The sequence below is a fragment of the Protopterus annectens genome, chromosome 5.part1 (assembly GCF_019279795.1).
Source record: "Protopterus annectens isolate FY-2018-M chromosome 5.part1, PAN1.0, whole genome shotgun sequence".
NCBI classification, from domain to species: Eukaryota; Metazoa; Chordata; order Ceratodontiformes; family Protopteridae; genus Protopterus; species Protopterus annectens.
Window position 1 is genome coordinate 67,198,307 of NC_056736.1, and position 20,339 is coordinate 67,218,645.

Below are 20,339 nucleotides of genomic sequence, written 5' to 3' on the forward strand. Positions count from 1 at the left end.
TCTTTGGGGTGTACGTACATTGACATGCCCTTATCTTGTGCTTATTACCATGCTTCACTTGTCCTCTTACCCATTCTTCATTCCTCCCATTCCTGTCTGTGGCTCTTTTTAATACACACACTTCCCCAGACTACTGCCTTTATAATGCAGTCTATATACCCTTGATGATCATTACCCCAAACCTTTATTTCAGTATGCCAAAAAATGTTTGTACTCTACTTTGTACTGAGTACACTTTCCTATTATGTGTTAGTAATGCATTCATTGCCTTAAATTAACCCCTGGTAGTCATTGTGGCTGTTCTTGCAAACCCCCGGAACTATTTTGCCCATAGACAAATGTGTCTGCAAATCTGAATGTGTTCATGCTACTGTACATAGTTTCCTGGCCAGCAACACTGTTGCTGGCCACAAAACATTGATTGTATTTGAGAAAGCTTGATGTGCGGCATGCATATGCAGTTAGCACTGCTGCTCATCACACAAACATGTAAACTCCATGTAGGCTTTGCTCTAAGTCTACACGGAGTTTATTGAATCCCCAGTATTGTCTATTTTTGTGGCATTAAGAGTTTGGTTAAAGGGAAAGACAACTAATTTGTAAATAGATAAACGAATGAAGCGTGAGTTTTTTTTTTTTTGCATTTGAAAATTAAGCTTGAAAGTCTTGTTTTTGTTCAGACACCAGGCTCTACTTTGTCTGAGCTATAATGCTGGCAATCTGTGATTGATAAGGCACTTTTAAATGCCAATGATTAAAAGTGGCTCTGTAGTTGAAATAAGTGATCTAACCTAATTACTCTGCTACTCTTATTAGCTTTCATGATGTAATAGATGATGAGACAAATGCAAGAAAGGAAAGCAAACAGAAATAAGTTCAGACCTAAAACAAATGGGATAATTATTAAATTATGCTTTTTCTGTATTTGGCATGTGTAGTATTGAATTATAGGGAAGGAAATTCACTTTTTGGAAAGAAAAACTTGACATTTGGAGAGAGTTCTCTTTTAAAGTTGTTGCTACAATGTGAATGAGCATGTTCAATTCATGTATCTGTGTATGTGTATGTGTATGCATGTTTGAGTATGCATGCAAGCACACGTGTGTGCATATGTGTATGTGTTTGTAGTATACATCACCCTGTGTGTAAAACTCTCCTAAATTCGATTTAGGCAAACAGACACCTTGATGAAGTTGCTGTGTTTTTGTTGTGGGAAGTATGCAATCTCAGTTTTTGGGTAAGAAAGTAATAATAAAGGTGACTAAAAATTGAAACCTAACCTCTTGACTATTACAGTGGAGAGTATTCTTTATGATTACTTTTTATTTCTACTGGGACTCATTATTTCTTATCAAATTTATAATTTAGGCATATCTTTCATTGTCATAACATCTGTTATAACTGCCATTACTGTAGTTTATTTGAATAATAATACATAATCAGTTATTTTACTAGAGTTCACTTTTGGAGTCACCTGTATTTTATGCCCCAGTGTTTATCGGTTACTTCTCATGTGTTACATTTTAGTTTGTTGTCTTAGTATATCCGAAGGTTGTCACATTGAAAATCAGATAATACAGTGTTTTAAAAATGTATTGCTTCAGTGGTTTCATTTTCTTTCCCAACATATTGTAAGTATACTGCAGACTTTTGCACTATTTATGCATTTTTCAGTATCTAAAATGTAATCAAAGTAAAGAAAAAACTAGCAATTTTGTTATTGCAATTGATCTTTATGACAGCTTAGATTGCTGGGTGCAGTAGCTAGAGAGTGAATTGAAGCTTACAGTTTGAAATTTACTCTTGTAATGGCTTCTATAAACCTAAACATTGTTGAAATTTGTGAAAACAGGCAAATGGAGACTAACCACTGATTGTTGTTAAAATGATTGATTCTTTGTTGTTAAACTCAGTATGGAAAGTGCCTTTGTTGTCTTGTGCTCTAAGATAGAAGCGTCAACAAAAAACATCATATGACTGAATTGTCCTGCTGGGGAGCAATATCAGGAAATGAGAAATGGCCAACTTTTGCTATCTTTCCCATTCCTTGCTACTGCAGAAGGACAGTTTCCTAATTGATAGGAAACCTCTGGCTATTTATAGCTCTGCAAAAAAGCAAGATAAAGCTGTTTATTGTTTTAAAGCCTGGCTTAGATAAAGTTCAGAATCTGTTTGTATTATCTCTATTACCAAGAAAATGTGACATAAGACAAATCATTTCCTTGAGTCTTAGCAGCAAGTTAATAAAACACATTTGTACAAGCTGGTCACAGATGATGCTAAGAGCTGAATGCGAACAATATGAGCTTGCATTCTTTATTTATATAATGATAAAGATGTGTAAGATTAGTCCTTGAGAATACAGTTTCCCAACCTCTGCTCAACAGGACAAGAACATTTTATAAAAGAGGAAAAATAAGTATTTCTTTGTAACAACCGAACCAGGTAATAACTGTTTACTCTTTTGTTAGGGATACTTCAAACAACTTTCAGATTACTAGGAGGTGAGTTCAGACTTAACAACTGTCAAAAAGGTGTAATATTAGAAATGACATTTGCAGTCTGGCTCAGAATTAAACAATGCTGTAGAGTGATCCCATACATGTAACATGATTTCTGGAGGAAACTTGTTTTTGCATAAATCTTATGGTCAGATTCGGACGTCTGTCACATGGAAATGTTGCCAGTCAGCTCCAGCACATAGTGACTATCTGCTCTTAGCATGAAAAAATGCAGCCTGCAACAATTTCTTAGAGCCTTACTTCTGGATTTGAACTCAGATTGCTGGAGTAACAGTAAAATGTAACACAGTATGTGTTCAGTAGTAGATGGTTTTCATATCTTGAATTTAAAAATCAATTCAAAATGAAAACATTTTCTGCATTTTTACATGAAGCAGAGACCAGCAAGACTTTAAAATATTAGGTTCTGTAAAACATTAGCCATAACCTCTTATAGGAGTACCAAATTTGGGAACTTATAAGTGTAGATGTAAAAGAATCATATCCTTAGCACCCACACAGACTTCCTCCCTAGCAGACATTTTGCTATATATAATATAAGCAAAGGAAATAAATCCTGCCTTCCTTTGTTTCACTTATTGACCTAAGTGCATATTAGTTGGATGCTGGCGAAGGGGATGGAATGCTGTGCATTACATTATCTTACATTCTCTTGGAAGCATTGAGTCTTTTGGACATTTCAAGTAAAAAGAGTGCTTAATGTAAAGCACTGTGGAAAAAAGTTGTAAAGTTGAATCCTATTATATCAACGATTTATGGGGCTAAAAAGCTATAAAATAAACTAATGCAAAGATTATTAAATGCCAGTGGAATAGCAAATAAATGCTGGTTGTCCTGTTATGCATTAAGAGACAAATTATTGTTAATAATTACCTGAGTCTAGGATAGTATGCTTGGGAATACAAAGCTTGTCTATTACAAATCCTGGAATAGTGCACAGTGGATATAAAATGTTTACACACCCCTGTTAAAATGCCAGGTTTTTGAGATATAAAAAATGAGACCACAATAAATCATTTCATTTAATGTGACCAATATATATATAACCTGTACAATTCAAATGAAAAACAAAAAAATCCGTTAGGGGAAAAAATATAAAAAATAAAAAAAAAATGTACAATAGCTGGTTGCATAAGTGTGCAAACCCTTAAACTAATACTTTGTTAAAGCACCTTTTGATATAATTACAACATTCAGTCTTCTTGGGTACACACCTGCCATCAATTAAAGAGACTCTGATTAACCCCAAATAAAGTTCAGCTGTCCTAGTAGGATTTTCCTGGCATTTACTCAGTTGCCTGCTACAGCAAATGCCATGGTTTTCAGAGAGCTTACAAAGCATCAACGGAATATCATTGTTGAAAGGTATCAGTCAGGAGAAGGGTACAAAAAAATTTCCACAGCACTGGATATACCACGGAACCCAGTGAAGACAGTCATCAAAAAGTGGAGAAAATATGGGACAACAGTGACACTGCAAAAAAATGGACATCCCTCCAAAACTGATGAAAAGACAAGACGAAAATTGGTCAGGGAGGCTGCCAAGAGACCTACAGCAACTACTGAGTGTTCATTATTGATTCTGTTCATTACATAAATGTGGTGTGTGAATGTAAGCCTAGTCGAAATGTTGTTCACATACCAAATAAGGTGGCAGGGACGGGTAGAATAATGCTATTTAATTCATGAGATGGTTTGAAATTATGAATTTTTCCAAGTCTAAGTTGAGAATAGGAACTAAACCTTAGTCTATTTATTTATTTATTAATCATTCAGTCTAGGACTCACTGGGCACAAGTCCCCTTTTTCTGTGTGACATCAAAACATGTTCAATTAAGTGACTTACCTATGATCATACAGTATGCACTTGGCAGTGGGAATCAGTCCGATTTCAGTAGGATACCAGTCATTTACATCTTCTTGGCTTAACTCATTGAGGTGTTCCCTCAACTAGCTCACACAGTAGCATTTCTCTTGGATGGAGGAGCAATGATGTCCCCACTTGATGTCATTGCATCAAAACCATTAGAAGTCTATGATGAATTACTGTACCTGGGGACATTGGGGTACAACACATTCTATAGCAGAATATATACTCAGGAAATAACTATGCCACTGATGTGGTAAGTGAAGCTGAAAAAATAAAGCTGTACTGAAATAACAACAAAGAACTGCCAAGAGATACAGTGGATATAAAAAGTTTACACACCCCTGTTAAAATGCCAGGTTTTTGTGATATAAAAAAAATGAGACCACAATAAATCGTCTCCCTGTCAGATGATCGAAATGCCATTTCCGCGAATATGAAATGATCGACATGTATTGCGCAAACTACGTAAACACCGAACATCCAAAACAGAGAAATCCAAAATGTCGAAGTGTTTTGGTTGGCCCATCTGTGGTATAGCTCCTAAGGTAAATGTGCGATAGGTATGGACCTTAGGGAAGGGTGCGGGTTAAGGTAAGTGTATAGATAGGTATGTAAGTAAGATTTAGTGTAGTGTTAGAAGTAGGGTTTTGTTAAATGTATTTATGTGTGTTATTCATTTTGTTGGGGTATATCTCCGTAGGGGAAGTGTGCTGTAGTTATGGACCTTAGGGTTAGGGAGGGGTTAAGGATAGTGCATAGATAGTTGTGAATGTGGGGTTTAGTGTAGGGTTAGAAGTTGGGTTTTGGTGCTTTACTTTAGGGTTAGGAGTAGGGTTTGGTTAGTGTATGTATGTGGTTTATTTATTTTGTTTGGGTAGATAGTATGTAGCGGGTGGTGGGGTTGGCCGACTATGACTGTTCGATGTTTTAAATTTCACAGTTTAGTGCGTTCGGTCTATTCGCGGTTTGATTAATACATGTCGCTCTTTTGGTATTCACTGACATGGATTTTCATAGAACTGATATAGACCCCCAATAAATCATTTCAAAACTTTTCCCACCTTTAATGTGACCTATAACCTGTACAATTCAATTAAAAAACAAACAAATCTGTTATGGGAAAAAATATAAAAAAAATAAAAAATGTACAATAAGCTGGTTGCATAAGTGTGCACACCTTTAAACTAATACTTTGTTGAAGCACCTTTTGATTTAATTACATCATTCAGTCTTCTTGGGTAGAAGTCTATCGGCATGGCACATCTTGACTTGGCAATATTTGCCCACTCTTTCTTGCAAAAGCACTCCAAATCTGTCAGATTGTGAGGGCATCTCTTGTGCACAGCCCTCTTCAGGTCACCCCACATATTTTCTATTGGATTTAGAGCTGTGCTCTGGCTGGGCCATTCCAAAACTTTAATTTTCTTCTGGTGAAGCCATTCTTTTGTTGATTTGGATGTATGCCTGGGGTCATTGTCATGTTGAAAGGTGAAATTCCACTTCATCATCAGCTTTCTAGCAGATGCCTGAAGGTTTTGGGCCAAAAGTGACTGGTATTTGGAACTCTTCATAATTCCCTCCACCTTGACTAAAGCCTCAGTTCCAGCTGAATAAAAGCAACCCAAAAGCATGATACTGCCACCACCATGCATCACCGTGGGGATGGTGTTCTTTTGGAGATGTGAAGTGTTGTTTTTGCGCCAAACGTACCTTTTAGAATTGTGGCCAAAAAGTTCAACCTTGGTCTCATCAGCCCATAACACATTTTCCCACATGCTTTTGGGAGATTTGGTGTATTGTTTTGCAAATTTTAGCTGGGCCTGGCTGTTTTTACGTGTAAGAAAAGGCTCCTGTCTTGCAACCCTACCCCATAGCCCAGACTGTGGAGAATACTGGAGACTGCTGTTACATGTAGTACACAACTAGTACTTGCCAGAAATTTCTGTAGTTCCTTCAGTGTTGCTGTAGGTCTCTTGGCAGCCTCCCTGACCAATTTTCGTCTTGTCTTTTCATCAGTTTTGGAGGGATGTCCATTTTTTTGCAGTGTCACTGTTGTCCCATATTTTCTCCACTTTTTGATGACTGTCTTCACTGGGTTCCGTGGTATATCCAGTGCTGTGGAAATTTTTTTGTACCCTTCTCCTGACTGATACCTTTCAACAATGATATTCCGTTGATGCTTTGTAAGCTCTCTGAAAACCATGGCATTTGCTGTAGCAGGCAACTGAGTAAATGCCAGGAAAATCCTAATAGGACAGCTGAACTTTATTTGGGGTTAATCAGAGTCTCTTTAATTGATGGCAGGTGTGTACCCAAGAAGACTGAATGTTGTAATTATATCAAAAGGTGCTTTAACAAAGTATTAGTTTAAGGGTTTGCACACTTATGCAACCAGCTATTGTACATTTTTTTTTTATTTTTTATATTTTTTCCCCTAAAGGATTTTTTTGTTTTTCATTTGAATTGTACAGGTTATATATTAGTCACATTAAATGAAATGATTTATTGTGGTCTCATTTTTTATATCTCAAAAACCTGGCATTTTAACAGGGGTGTGTAAACATTTTCTATCCACTGTGCACTATTCCAGGATTTGTAATAGACAAGCTTTGTATTCCCAAGCATACTATCCTAGACTCAGGTAATTATTAACAATAATTTGTCTCTTAATGCATAACAGGACAACCAGCATTTATTTGCTATTCCACTGGCATTTAATAATCTTTGCATTAGTTTATTTTATAGCTTTTTAGCCCCATAAATCGTTGATATAATAGGATTCAACTTTACAACTTTTTTCCACAGTGCTTTACATTAAGCACTCTTTTTACTTGAAATGTCCAAAAGACTCAATGCTTCCAAGAGAATGTAAGATAATGTAATGCACAGCATTCCATCCCTTCGCCAGCATCCAACTAATATGCACTTAGGTCAATAAGTGAAACAAAGGAAGGCAGGATTTATTTCCTTTGCTTATATTATATATAGCAAAATGTCTGCTAGGGAGGAAGTCTGTGTGGGTGCTAAGGATATGATTCTTTTACATCTACACTTATAAGTTCCCAAATTTGGTACTCCTATAAGAGGTTATGGCTAATGTTTTACAGAACCTAATATTTTAAAGTCTTGCTGGTCTCTGCTTCATGTAAAAATGCAGAAAATGTTTTCATTTTGAATTGATTTTTAAATTCAAGATATGAAAACCATCTACTACTGAACACATACTGTGTTACATTTTACTGTTACTCCAGCAATCTGAGTTCAAATCCAAAAGTAAGGCTCTAAGAAATTGTTGCAGGCTGCATTTTTTCATGCTAAGAGCAGATAGTGACTTCTTTAGTACAGCAATGATCTCAGAGGTAAAATTATAGGCATGTTTTTCTCCCCAGTGTCAGCCTGTGTGTCACAGCCCAATGTAGCAGATTAAGGCAAGAGTGTGTTATTAACAAAACGCGTCTGTCAGGGCAATATGTAAATTAAGTGAAACTATGAAGCATACTTTACTAAAGCAGGCTTGCCAGCCATCACATGTGAGGTGGTGGTGTTTTACTTGGCAGTTTTTAACCCAAACATGGAATGCCAGCATGCCATCACAAAAGGGATGATCGCAGATGTTACTAAATAAGATACAATGTATTCCAAAAGTAGCTAGTCTTTAACTGTAGCATTTGTCGCCCATTTAAAGTATACAGAAATATTCTGCACAGACAAATCTTTGTTTCTCATTGGCCAGAATTTCATTGCTGGTTATTCACGAACATATATAATGGTACATCATTTTGCTCAAAGTTATTATTTTTTATTATTTTTGCTCTTCCTTCAGTATACCATCATCAGCAGAAACCCCACAATCATATATTCCATTTCATTTTGGCAGAACTGCAATAAACAGATGACAAGAGGTAAGAGAGGTGAGTGACACACAAATTATTTAGCCTCAGATTTAACACTTGAAAGGAACAGGAATTGAGCCCTTAACAGAGACAACTCAGAGTCCTTTCTAGCTGCTTCAAGTGAGGCAAAAAATAAATTGCAGAAATAGGTAAATTGGCATGTTGTGTTCAAAAAGGATTTGAAGCTAATCTAATGAACTTTATTTTTAGCACCCTAGATGCAGACTGTCTTAATGCAGAGAAGTAGCCTGACTTCTCAGGCTGTGGATAAGGATTTTAAGTAATTATTCTTCAGTAGCTTTATATCCACGATGCACAGTATGCTGATCCAAGTAATCAATATCTGAGCTGCAGGCTGCTAGGAACAGCACTTGTTTATTTAATCATATTTTCTCATGCTCTATGGTGGCTGAAAGTAATCTGGTTAATTTTTAATTGAAGATAATTACTGGGGATTACCTCTTACTACAACATTGTACTGTATATGTGTGACCTTCCCATCGTGGCTATATTCTGATTCTCTAACACAAGATATTTGGTCATATTTTGCAGATGTGAAATAGCCAAGGTCACAGCCATATAACCCTGCTAAATCTCCTTCCCCAACAATATGAACATGACAGTAAAGATGTGCAGAAAAGGTGTTCTGTCATTAAAAAAGCAAAACATAGTAGGAGTGTGAGTCTAAATAAACAAAGAGTTCAAAGGTATGTTCTGTAAGTACTTTTTCAGCTGCATTGCACAGAATGAAAATTTGATACAAGCCATTCACTGTCTCAGAATTAGACCTTAGGAAGCAATAAACCATGTCATTGATGCAACCATTATCTGGGATGTAAGTGTATTTATGTCTTCTTCTTCTTTCGGCTTTTCCCGGTTAGGGGTCGCCACAGTGGATCACCTGTCCACTCATGATTGGCAGCAGAGTTTTATGGTGTCGAGTTGCCAGCCTGATGCCCAACCTTCCACAGAAGGCACACACACACACACACACACACACACACACACACACACACACACACACACACACACACACACACACACACACACACACACACACTCATGCCTAGGGCCACTTTAGAGTGTTCAATCCACCTACAGCATGTCTTTGGGATGTGGGAGGAAACCGGGGCACCCGGAGGAAACCCACGTGACCACAGGGATGACATGCAGACTCCATGTAAGTGTATTTATGTAATGTAAATATTAGGAGGTCTATGGGACTATAACTAGACATGCCATGATAACTTTCATTTCTTGCTTCAAATCAACAGGATGTGCTGTTTACTATTATGTGTTCCATGTGTGTGCCACAGGATCATAGGTAGCCATCAATAAGATCTGCTGTTTATGGTTGTGGTCAGGGATATTTGTAGATGGAAACAGAGTTGCAGGAAAACTGCTGCTGTTGGATAACTTACCTACTCACAGAAACAGAAAGGAATTGACATAAGGCTACCATTTGCTTTTTACTAAATGTACCATCTGCAATGTAAGACCACTGTACATAGAATGAAGATTTTCTCCAGTGTTTGTGTTAATCTGGAACAGCCTTTGTTATCTCATAGCAAGAAAGTGATGCTCTTATAGGCTTAAGGTATCACATATTCAAGCAGCATTGACATTTTAAATGAAACAAGAAGAAAATTAAGTGATGATAGGATGGGAGATAGAAAATTTACCTCAGGGATCACGTCAGCTGCCCTGCTAGACAGGGGGTCTGGGGAAGTAAATATTGTGGGAAGAAATAGCCAGAGAATTGTTATGGCTAGGCTTGTATAGGCCCTAGGGCCGATAGCCTAGTACCAACCTATGAACCTATAAGTAGACCCCCTTCCCTACTCAGCTGGTAAGACAAGAACATTACTTGCTTTCCATTTATTTGTGCCACATAATATAACCATATCAGAAAAGCTAGTAGTGTTGTTTCTGTACATATGGAATCTGAATCCCCAGAATGTTCAGACAGTTCTTAATTGTAAATGATGCAACAATCCGACCCATGAATAATCTGAAGAAAATGGTCTTATCTGCAAAAATATGTTTCTGTGATAGGACATATTTAAAGTACTGCACATAATGGCTTACTGCTCTACTGATAAAGGGTTTGTGCCAGCAGCATTGAATATTCCGCTATAGATGTAAGAAACAGTGCTAAAATGCCAGTGTTTGTTTGTTTTTAACAAGGAAACCCCTTTGTAAGCTCTGTGAAGCAATGGAATGAAATATCAGCAAATACAAGTCAATCTTAAAAAAAAGAACAACCTCCTAGTAACAACATTCAAAAACTAAAACAAGTAGCTCATCTGACTGACATGAAACAGCAATAATGTACAAATCACGTGCATAGCAGGTAAAGGAATAGTAAAATATATCCACGTGTGATGTCCTAATACACCCTAGACATATAATCTAAATCAAAGGTACCAGGGTGATCCTATGGACACAACTATCTGCACATCAGGACAAAGAGTCAGAAAGAATGCTTACTTCCATGATAATGTCTCAGAGAATGCTGAGATGAGTCAATTCATTTAGTACATTACATTTCATGTTAGTCTTCACCACTGATAGATCACCCATACTCTCTCCTATAGCACTGCAATACTCTTCTTGGCTTTTAATTTGTGTGTAAAAACACTAATGTGTGGATATTTGTTTCAAAGAAAACGTATAGAAATGAGAGTTGTATAATACAATTGAATTCTATAAAGTAGAAATAGTTTGGAACTTGTTCAGATAGTAAGATTCTTTCCATGTATTTTTTAGTCTTTTTAATTTCAGTATATAATCACATAATGCCATCCCATCTCTCTAATGACTATTCTTCCTAAGTCAAAGTATGATTAAAGTTTTTGTAATTAGTATTGCTTCAGTCTCTGATGTTAGCCAAAAGTGCTCGTCGCAGCACCCACAATGTGCCTAGAAATGGCTCCTTCTGTAATTCATATGTATGTATCGATAGCATATCTAAATATGACTGCAAATTATTTTCTTATGAGACCCATTGCTCCTACTGCTATTGGAACTGTCTGGGTATCTTTCTTCCATATTGCCCTCATTTCTGCTTGCAGATCCTGGTATTTTAAGACTTTGTGTGACTCTCTGTATTTAGGACACTGTAATCACTAGGTGTAGCAATTTTGATGGTCAATGCTACTTTTGTCCTCTTTTTATGGACTACTATATCTGGTTTTCTCTCATCTGTTTTTGAACTGCTGGTAATGAGTGATCCCATGTGATATAAACTTCATCATTCTCTCTATATTACTTTGGGGCTCATGTTTCCACTTCTTCTAAGCTACTTCAATATTGTAATGTTTGCACAATCCCCAGTCCAACAGCCTTGCCACATTATTATGCCTTTCAGTATACAGACCCTCTGCCATTAGTGTACCACACTCAGTAATATGATGTGCGACAGTTTCCATTTCTGTTTTACAAAACCTGCATTTGTCTGTTTCTCCCTCATGTTCAATAGACTTTGTAAAACAACGTTTACATAGTCCACTATTCTGGGCTGCCAATATTAACTTTCATCTTTTGGTTTAAATTTGCCTCTGCTTAACCATTCTTTGATCTATGTGAGGTTGTTTTAGGAGTTTTCTGTACTTGCAACTATATTTATGCCTTTTCCACATTTGTTGCTTTCTCATCTGATCCTTCTCCTTAAGTATTTATTTTGTTTTTGGTACATTTAGTTGCTGCCTGATTTTTGCCTACTTCTAGTTTGATTTCCATTCCTGCTTGAAATCAGTATTTATTTATTTATTTTATTTTATTTTACATTTGTTTACCGGGAATGTCCGACTGGACACAGGTCCTTTTTCAGCGAAGGCCCGGGGAGAAAAGCTCCAGATACATTTTAGACAGTTCAACACAGGTCAAACAATTACAAATCACATATTACACAGTTCAGAGTTTCACAGGTCAATAAAGTATGAATCACCAGGTTATATAGCATAGATATCTATTAATAATGGTTGGCAAAAGATGACATACAGCAAAAATACAACGAAAAACATTTGCAGATATTTTCACATATCAGAACACAATGAGGAACCGTAGTATATAGTTTCATATGTAGGTAGTGCCAGTATAATATTTCACATAGAAGCTTTGAATGTCATTTGACAAGAATAGTGGTTTCATTATATATCCAGGTAGGTGGTGCAGTTATAGTAAACATATTTGGTGGACTATTTGCTCTATGCAAATTAGATTGAGATTAGGTTTAGATGGGGGATGAGTAGCTGAACAATGTTTATCCTGGGGAGTCACAGGAGCATAACCAGGAATCCATATAGTATGCTTTGAGAAGCTTTTTGAATTGGGTAGTGGAGCACATGGAGATTAGGTGGTAAGATAAGGAGTTCCAAGCTTTAGCTGTGGAACAGATAAAGAGAGATTTTCCTGCATCATTGGTATGTTTGATGACTTCTAGATTGTTTTGGGTCCTGGATCTTAAGGTTCTAGTGGTGGAATATGGTATAATGTTTTGTAGAGCTGGAGTTTTAGTTGGTTGGTAGTATGTTTCATGTGCAAATGACAATTGGTTGAGTTTCAATAGCTAAGGTAGCTCAAGCCACCCCAGTTGCTTGAGAGCTACACAGTGATGGGTCTTACATGGGGTTTCAGTAGCGAATCTAGCAATCTTGTTATAGCAGGTTTCTATCTTATGTAGGTCGGTTTTGCGTAGGTTAGTAATTATTGGAGATATGTAATAATAAATAATAAATAAATAATAAATAAATAATATATAATATGCATCTGCTAAACTAAGCACTGAAATCATCTTCGACTTGTCCTCATATTTTAAAACTTTCACAATGTTTGGATCTTGTGAAGTCAGCAGATATGTATGCAGTCTTTTGATTGCAGATCTATACATGTAATCAGTCTCAAAGAGATCCATGCCTCCTTTAGAATGAGGAATATATAATCTGGGTATACAATGATTTTTTTTTTCAAAAACATCTTTATTGAATTGAATTATCACTTGTGACACAGGCAAATTTACTTTCATATAAAAGTAATCAAACTATATTAAATAACAAACATTATACTTCACATATATTGCTATATATCATATAGCCTAAGCAATATTACATAAATTATTCAATTTCTACCTTTTTTTAAATAAGACATGTCTTTATTTATTTATTTATTTATTTCCAGTTTGTTTGCCAGGATAGTCCATTGGGCCACGAAGAGCCCGTTTTCAATGGAGTCCTGGGGAGAAAAGCTCAAGAATAATACAGAAAAAAAATCAAATAAAGTCAAATAAAAGAATAAAACAGATACATAATAGTAAAACAAAGGATGCAGTGTACCAGAAAATAGAATACAATACATATAACTGATACAATGAAAAATTGTTAGAAGCAAAAATACATTTTTTTTTTCATTCAGAAAAATTCCTATTATAATTGCTATAGCTAAAGCTTATAAAAACTGTAGGAGTTTATATACAGAGTGTAGTAGTTTGTGGAGAGAGAGTAAGTTAGGGAAACTATGTAGGATGTGAACAAGAGTTTTCCCACTGTGACGAGAGGTATGTGTGCAGTAAGGATTTTAAGGCAGAGAGACTGCTACTGGTATGGATGAGAGGTGGGAGAGAATTCCAGTGTCGTGCTAGAGAAAAGGATATAAGATGTTTAGCAGGAGGATGGTCAGGTTTATGCAATTCTATTAGGTTTTGTGATTTAGACCTTAGACATCTGTTAGGTTGATGAATTTGAAGAGTAGCGGCAAGAGAAGGGCAGAGAGAGAGGGGCGAAAGATAATTTTGTGGGCTTGGATCAGTTGATTATAAGTGAGATAGTTGGGTAGTTCAAGCCAGTTCAGTTGATGTAGGGAAATACAGTGATGGGTAGAGGATCTTTGACCAGTTACAAGCTTTGAGATTTTGTAGTAGCAAGAGGCGAGTTTAGTCTTGAGGGAAAATTGTAGACTAGTGAGGATAGAGGCGCCGTAGAGGAGGGGAGGGATAAGGTATGTAGTAGCTAGAGCAAGCCTAGAAGAAGGAGAGATATAGCGGCTGTGGCAATAGAGTAGGCCTAGCTTCTTATGGGTTTTTTGATATTTGCATGTATGTGGCTGTCAAACTTCAGTTGATTGTCAATAAGGAATCCTAGTAGTTTAGCAGTGGGGACTATTTTGAGGAGAGTATTAGTTTGGCCAGTGACAAAGAATGAGGTTTTATCTAGGGTAATGGCTCTAGATGGGGTAAATAACATTAGGTTAGTCTTGGTTGCATTGAGTGCCAAGTGGTTATCCAGCATCCATTGTTCAGTAGCAGTGAAGGCATTCTGGGTTAGTTTTGTTAAGGAAGAAATAGAGGTAGCAGAACAGATTATTGTTGAGCCATCAGCGTATTGGACGAGGTTACAGTTAGGAATGGCATGGTAGAAGTCATTTATGAAGATACTGAAGAGTAGGGGACCCAGAATTGAACCTTGGGGTACACCTGTGGGACTGATTAGGAAGGGGGAACTAGCTTTTTTCAATTTGACCGCTTGTTGCCTGTTAGATAAGTAACTGGTAAACCAGATGATAGTAGAGTGGGAAAGGTTGTGTTTAGATTGTTTAGTGAGGAGAAGGTTGTGAGAAATGGTGTTGAAGGCCTTTGAGAGGTCTAGTAGGAGGGTGGACACAATGTGCCCAGTGTCGCGTGCTTTATTAATAGTTTCCAAGAAGGAGAGGAGTAGTGGTGCTGTGGCCTGGTCGGAATCCATGTTGTGTGGGGGTGAGCAGGTTATTATCTAGGAGGTAGGGTAGAAGTTGAAGGTGGATGCACTTTTCAAGGAGTTTAGAAATGGGGATAGGATAGCAATTGGACGGAAGTTGGAGATGTCATTGTTGTTTTCTCTTTATGGATTGGAATAATAAATGCTTTTTTCCAGAGCCAGGGGGCGTGGCCCTCTAAGATTGATCTGTTTATTAGTATGGAGATAGGATAGGCTATGGCATCTGCTGCTATTTGTAGGAAGTAGGAGGGTATCTCATCAGGGGCATTGGAACATGGTTTCAGTTTTAGAAGTAGTTTCTTGATGTTGGAGGTGGGGATGGGTTTAATAGAAAAAGAAGCAGGTAGAGAGCCAGGGTTAGAGGAGGATAAAGGGGTATGGGTGGGTGTGTATGGAGGAGTGGGGTTATTAGAGAATGGTGATGTTAGTTTAGCTATGGAATCAGTGAAGAATGAGTTAAATTTGGAGGCTAATTCACAATCAGAGGCATTTGGGTCTGGGCATGGGTTCTCTTTTTTACCTGGATTAAGGAGAGAGGAAATTCCATTCCAGAATTTTTTTGATTAGTATTGTAGCTGGTTTCGAGTGTGGAAAAGTAGGCTTTACGATCTGAGATGATAAGTTTTTTTGCTTTGTTACGAAGCATTTTATATTTATTTAGGGAAGTGCTGGTATTAGTTTTATGGAAGACTTTCCAGGCTTTATCATGGAGTCGCCTGACAAGTAAGGTACCCTTAGTTAGCCATGGCACAAGGTTGCTTTTTGTGCGTTTTGTTCTCCATGGGGCAAAGGTGTCAAGCAAGTTTAAGAAAGTTGCATTAAAGTAGGTAACAGCATTATCCAGGGGCAGAGTTTTTAAAGGATTCTTGTTTGTTCTTTTTAGTACATCAGAGAAATCATCAGGGTTGAAATGTTTTAGGTGTCGGGAAGAGGTATAGGTATGGGTTAGTTGTAGAGAAGAGGGAACCCGATGGGCAAAGGTGGGAAGGTGGTCACCTAGTGGGTCTGGAAGGATACCATGGTTAGTGATATAGTGGGGGTGTGAGACTAGAATCCAGTCCAAGGTGCTTCCAGAGAGAAGGTCTTTGGAAAGTCTGGTTGTCGAGGTAATAATTTGAGAGAATGTATAAAGATTGATATTTATGGACTTGGTAGGAGATTAATTGTGGCCCAATTAATATTAACGTCACCCAAAATTATGGTTTCATTCATAATGTTGGAAGAAACCCAGGAAAGAATGTCTTTGAGGACAGGAATATTGTCCCTGGGAGGGATATAGAGGGTGATAACACAGATAGCTTTATGGTTGTTCATGTGCAGAAGGGCTGGAAGTAGTTCAACATTGCCAAATTTGGGAATAGCTTTGGAGTATGGAGTGATTAGGAAGTTGGAGGAGTAAAGGAGAGCCACACCTCCTCCTTTTTTGTGTATTCTATCTTTTCTAATGATGGAGTAGTTGGGTGGAATTAATTCTGAGACTTTTATATGGGGTTTGAGCCAGGTTTCAGAGATGGATAAGATGTCAGGTTGATTATGGCGAAGCCAGGCGTGGAGCTGTGGGATTGTGTTACATATGCTTTTGGCATTTAAAGCTGTGAATTGGAGGGTCCTACCAGTAGAATGGGGAGGGTAGGATGGGTAGGTAGAGATTTATTTCGGGGCAAGGTCCAGGGTTTGGGTGTATGTCACCAGAGATAAGGATAGAGATAAGGTGATGAATAAGGAAGAAGAGGTGTTTAGATTGTTTAGTATCTAATTTGTTGGTTGTAAGCTTAGTTGAGATAGAGCAGGTGGAGATGGTAGTAGTGTAGAAAGGTTTACTTAAGATTTTATAGGGGAAGAACATAGTGTTGTTGATGAGGTAAAGACTTGGTGATATGTACGATACTTGGGGTATATGCTGTATAAGGGCTGAGGTAGTAGTATGGTATGGGGGAGAGTGATTAGCATAGAGGGGTCTAGTGAGATAGTTAAGATACAGTTAGGTAAGGAGGAATAGTATTTGGGTTGTTACTGTGAGAGGTTTGAAGGGCATGGTGTAATATAAGGGTATTTGGAGGTGGGGTTTAGTAAGAATGTAGGGGTGGAATGTTTTGGGATTGTATGTAATGAAGTGGGAGGATGAACAGAGTGGAGGGGGTTGGACAGGAAGAGGTAGGTAGGTAGGGGTAGACTGTTTTGGGATTGTATGCAATGAAGTGGGAGGATGAGAAGAGTTGAAAGGGGTTGGACAGGAAGAGGTAAGTAGGTTTATGGGTGTGGTAGATGAATTTGATAGGGTAAAGGAGGGTGTGGGTGTGGTATATGTGAGTATAAGTGTAGGTGCCCTGGGGGTGGGTGGGATATGGGGGTAGGGTAGGGGAGCGGAGTGAGCCCACAGGGCGAATGGAGTGGGCAAGACCAAGGAGAAGAAATAAGATTTATCAGCAAATAAAACAATCAGAAAGATGGACCACAGCACTCGGAGAAGGTAAGGAGATGTGCAACTAGGCAACTATGCAAAGGGATAAGCAGATTAGAATTGCAAGAGTTAGGAAAGTTAGAAAAAGAAAAGATTTTAAGGGTTTGGAAAGTTAGAGAGAGAGAAAAAATAAAACTATGGGAATATTAACTAGTTATAATTTACTGTTCGTTGTGAAAACGTATAGGGTAACTGTGGGTGTATGCTGCCACCAAGTGGCCAAATAGAGTAACTGCAGGGTAATACATGAGCACATAGGGAGTGGGAAGGAGCCTGGGGATAAAGAGATATAAAGTCCGTGGTAAGCAGCAGGCAGGCACGCTAATTTACAGTACAAAATTAATAGCAAGATATTGGATGTCTTACACAATAGGGTACATACACTTTATAGATATATCTGGGAGAGCAGTATGGTTGCAGGAGGCCACTGTAGGATCCCCTTTGATTCAGTCAAGGGCAGCTAACCAAGTTCTTTTGCAGGCCAAATGAGAAACACTGGGGTGGATAGGTTGTGGCACTAACAGGCTGTATGGAAGGAAAATACAAATATAGGCAGTTAGAATAGCATAAGGTGATAATTTAATGTATGAGAATAGAGGAAAGTTGGGGAATGCAGATTGAATAAATTAACCTTGGGTGGAAGGAAAGGTAGTGTGGGTATCCTAGGGATGTGCTTGAAGTGAGGGTATGAACATACAGGAAGCAAAGAACATAGGGAGATTATGAGGGAGGAAGGAAGTATCTGACCAGTTAAAATACTGGAACACAACAAAAGATAATGCAGTGCAATAGCAGTAGGTAATATAGCAATGGTTAAATGTAGCAGAGATATTCATATAATGCATATAACTGTAGAAAAACATTTAAACTGCGGCATACATAATAACATCAGAGCACAAAGTGCACAATTAAAAATCAGCAATAGTTTGCAATATCTGGAATGCGGTAGATGATAACAACCTATTTAAATGTAGCAAAGATATTCTTATAATGCATATAACTGTAGAAAAACATTTAAACTGTGGCATACATAATGACATCAGAGCACATAGTGCACGATTAAAAATCAGCATTAGAGGTGCAATATCTGGAATGCGGTAGATGATAACAACCTATCTAGCCAGTACAGTTAGGATAAACGTGGCTGAGCAGCAGTTTCATCAGCTACTTAACACCTGTTCAGAGTGCGCATAATGTAGGCACAGAAATCAAACATTGGGACTACAATTTTGGTAGCGTTTCAGGGTAAAATAGAAATAATTACTTGGTTTCAGCCAAAGGTTTATAAATACATTAACAGTTTAGATTAATGCAGAGATGATATCCTTTGTGTCGAGCGTGTGCTGAAATAATACTGGGGTAACAGTAAGAATTGGATGACTTGTTAGCCTGCTATGTAAGCAGCTTGTTTGCCAAGTTTCAATTGTATGACAACCTACTCATAATTCACACTGTTGCAGAGCAGCGACTGCAGCGAGAATATGGAGACCTGTTCGCTTTGCAAAAAAAAAGATAGTGATTTGTTTGCTTAATTGAATGCAGCACACATCGGAAGTATAGCAGGCTATGTTTGTGGACATCCACGCAGGTAGATATGGCAGGCTGCTGCAGTGCAGTATATGGTATTAAACCATCACTTACTATATGGGCAATCATACATTTATATAAATGAAAACAAACCACACCAACACAATCCTAATTGCAAGCATTTTACATCATAAACCATACTGACATACTCCCAGTTGCAAGCATTATACATCACTTATAATCTACCCGAACTTTCTCACTCAAACATTACATAGCTCATTTAAGTCCTGCTGCCTTTTAAACCTCATGCCATTTGATAAGTGTGAGTTCTCTTATTTTCCTGTCCAACTGATAAAATACCTTTTTGGGGTCAGTCAGTCACCCTAAAACTGTAAGTTGGAACAGGAAGAGCAAATTGATTTATAGCTTTGACTTTGTTCCTAGATGCAGGGCTGTTTTCAGTATTTTTAGTCTTCTATAATATTCCCTACTGAGTTTTTTGCATTTGTTCATGTTTTATTGTCAGTCCTTTATCAATTCCCAGATATTTATAGATTCCCTCCTGCTCAAGTTCCTTTATATCACATTCCTATTCCAGAATGATATTTTCTTGGTTCTGCAAATTTCCACCTTTAAAGGTTGCTTTTGCACATTTATCAAGACCAAATGATATTCTTATATGATCTGAGAAAATTTTGACCACTTGCAGTTATACTTTCAGCTCCTCATGTGATAAACTAAACAGTTTTAAATCATGCACAAAAAGAAGATGAGAGGTCTTTATACTTTGTTGTTTTATAGGAGTCAAATTGTAAACATGACCTAATCTGTTAAGTAGAAAGCTTAATGTGTTAAGGGCAAGACAAAAGGGCAGCGGTGACAACGAGCCATCCTGGAATATCCCCCTTTGAATTGTTATCCCTGGGATAATAATTTGGTCTTTATCATGACTTAGCTGTAGAGTGGTTTGCCACTGTTTCATGGTCACTGCAATGTAATTGATCAGTATATGGTGTATTTCATACAGAAAAAATAAATCATTTAGCACTTTTGTGCAGTACACTTCCATATTACCTATAAACACACAGATTCTAATTTAGTCATTGGCTACTTCAGTGCGAGTTGTGTCATTCTGAAATACTAACATAACTTTTTTTTGCTTTACCAGTACCCCTTTCATTCATTCATTCAGAAAGTCACAACATATCAGTCTCATGCAGTGCTTTAATGAGGTACATATTTTTTACTGGTTCTTTTACAAGAACCCAGTGAAGCAAGGTACAGGTGGAACCTCACAATTGAACCGTAATCGGTTCT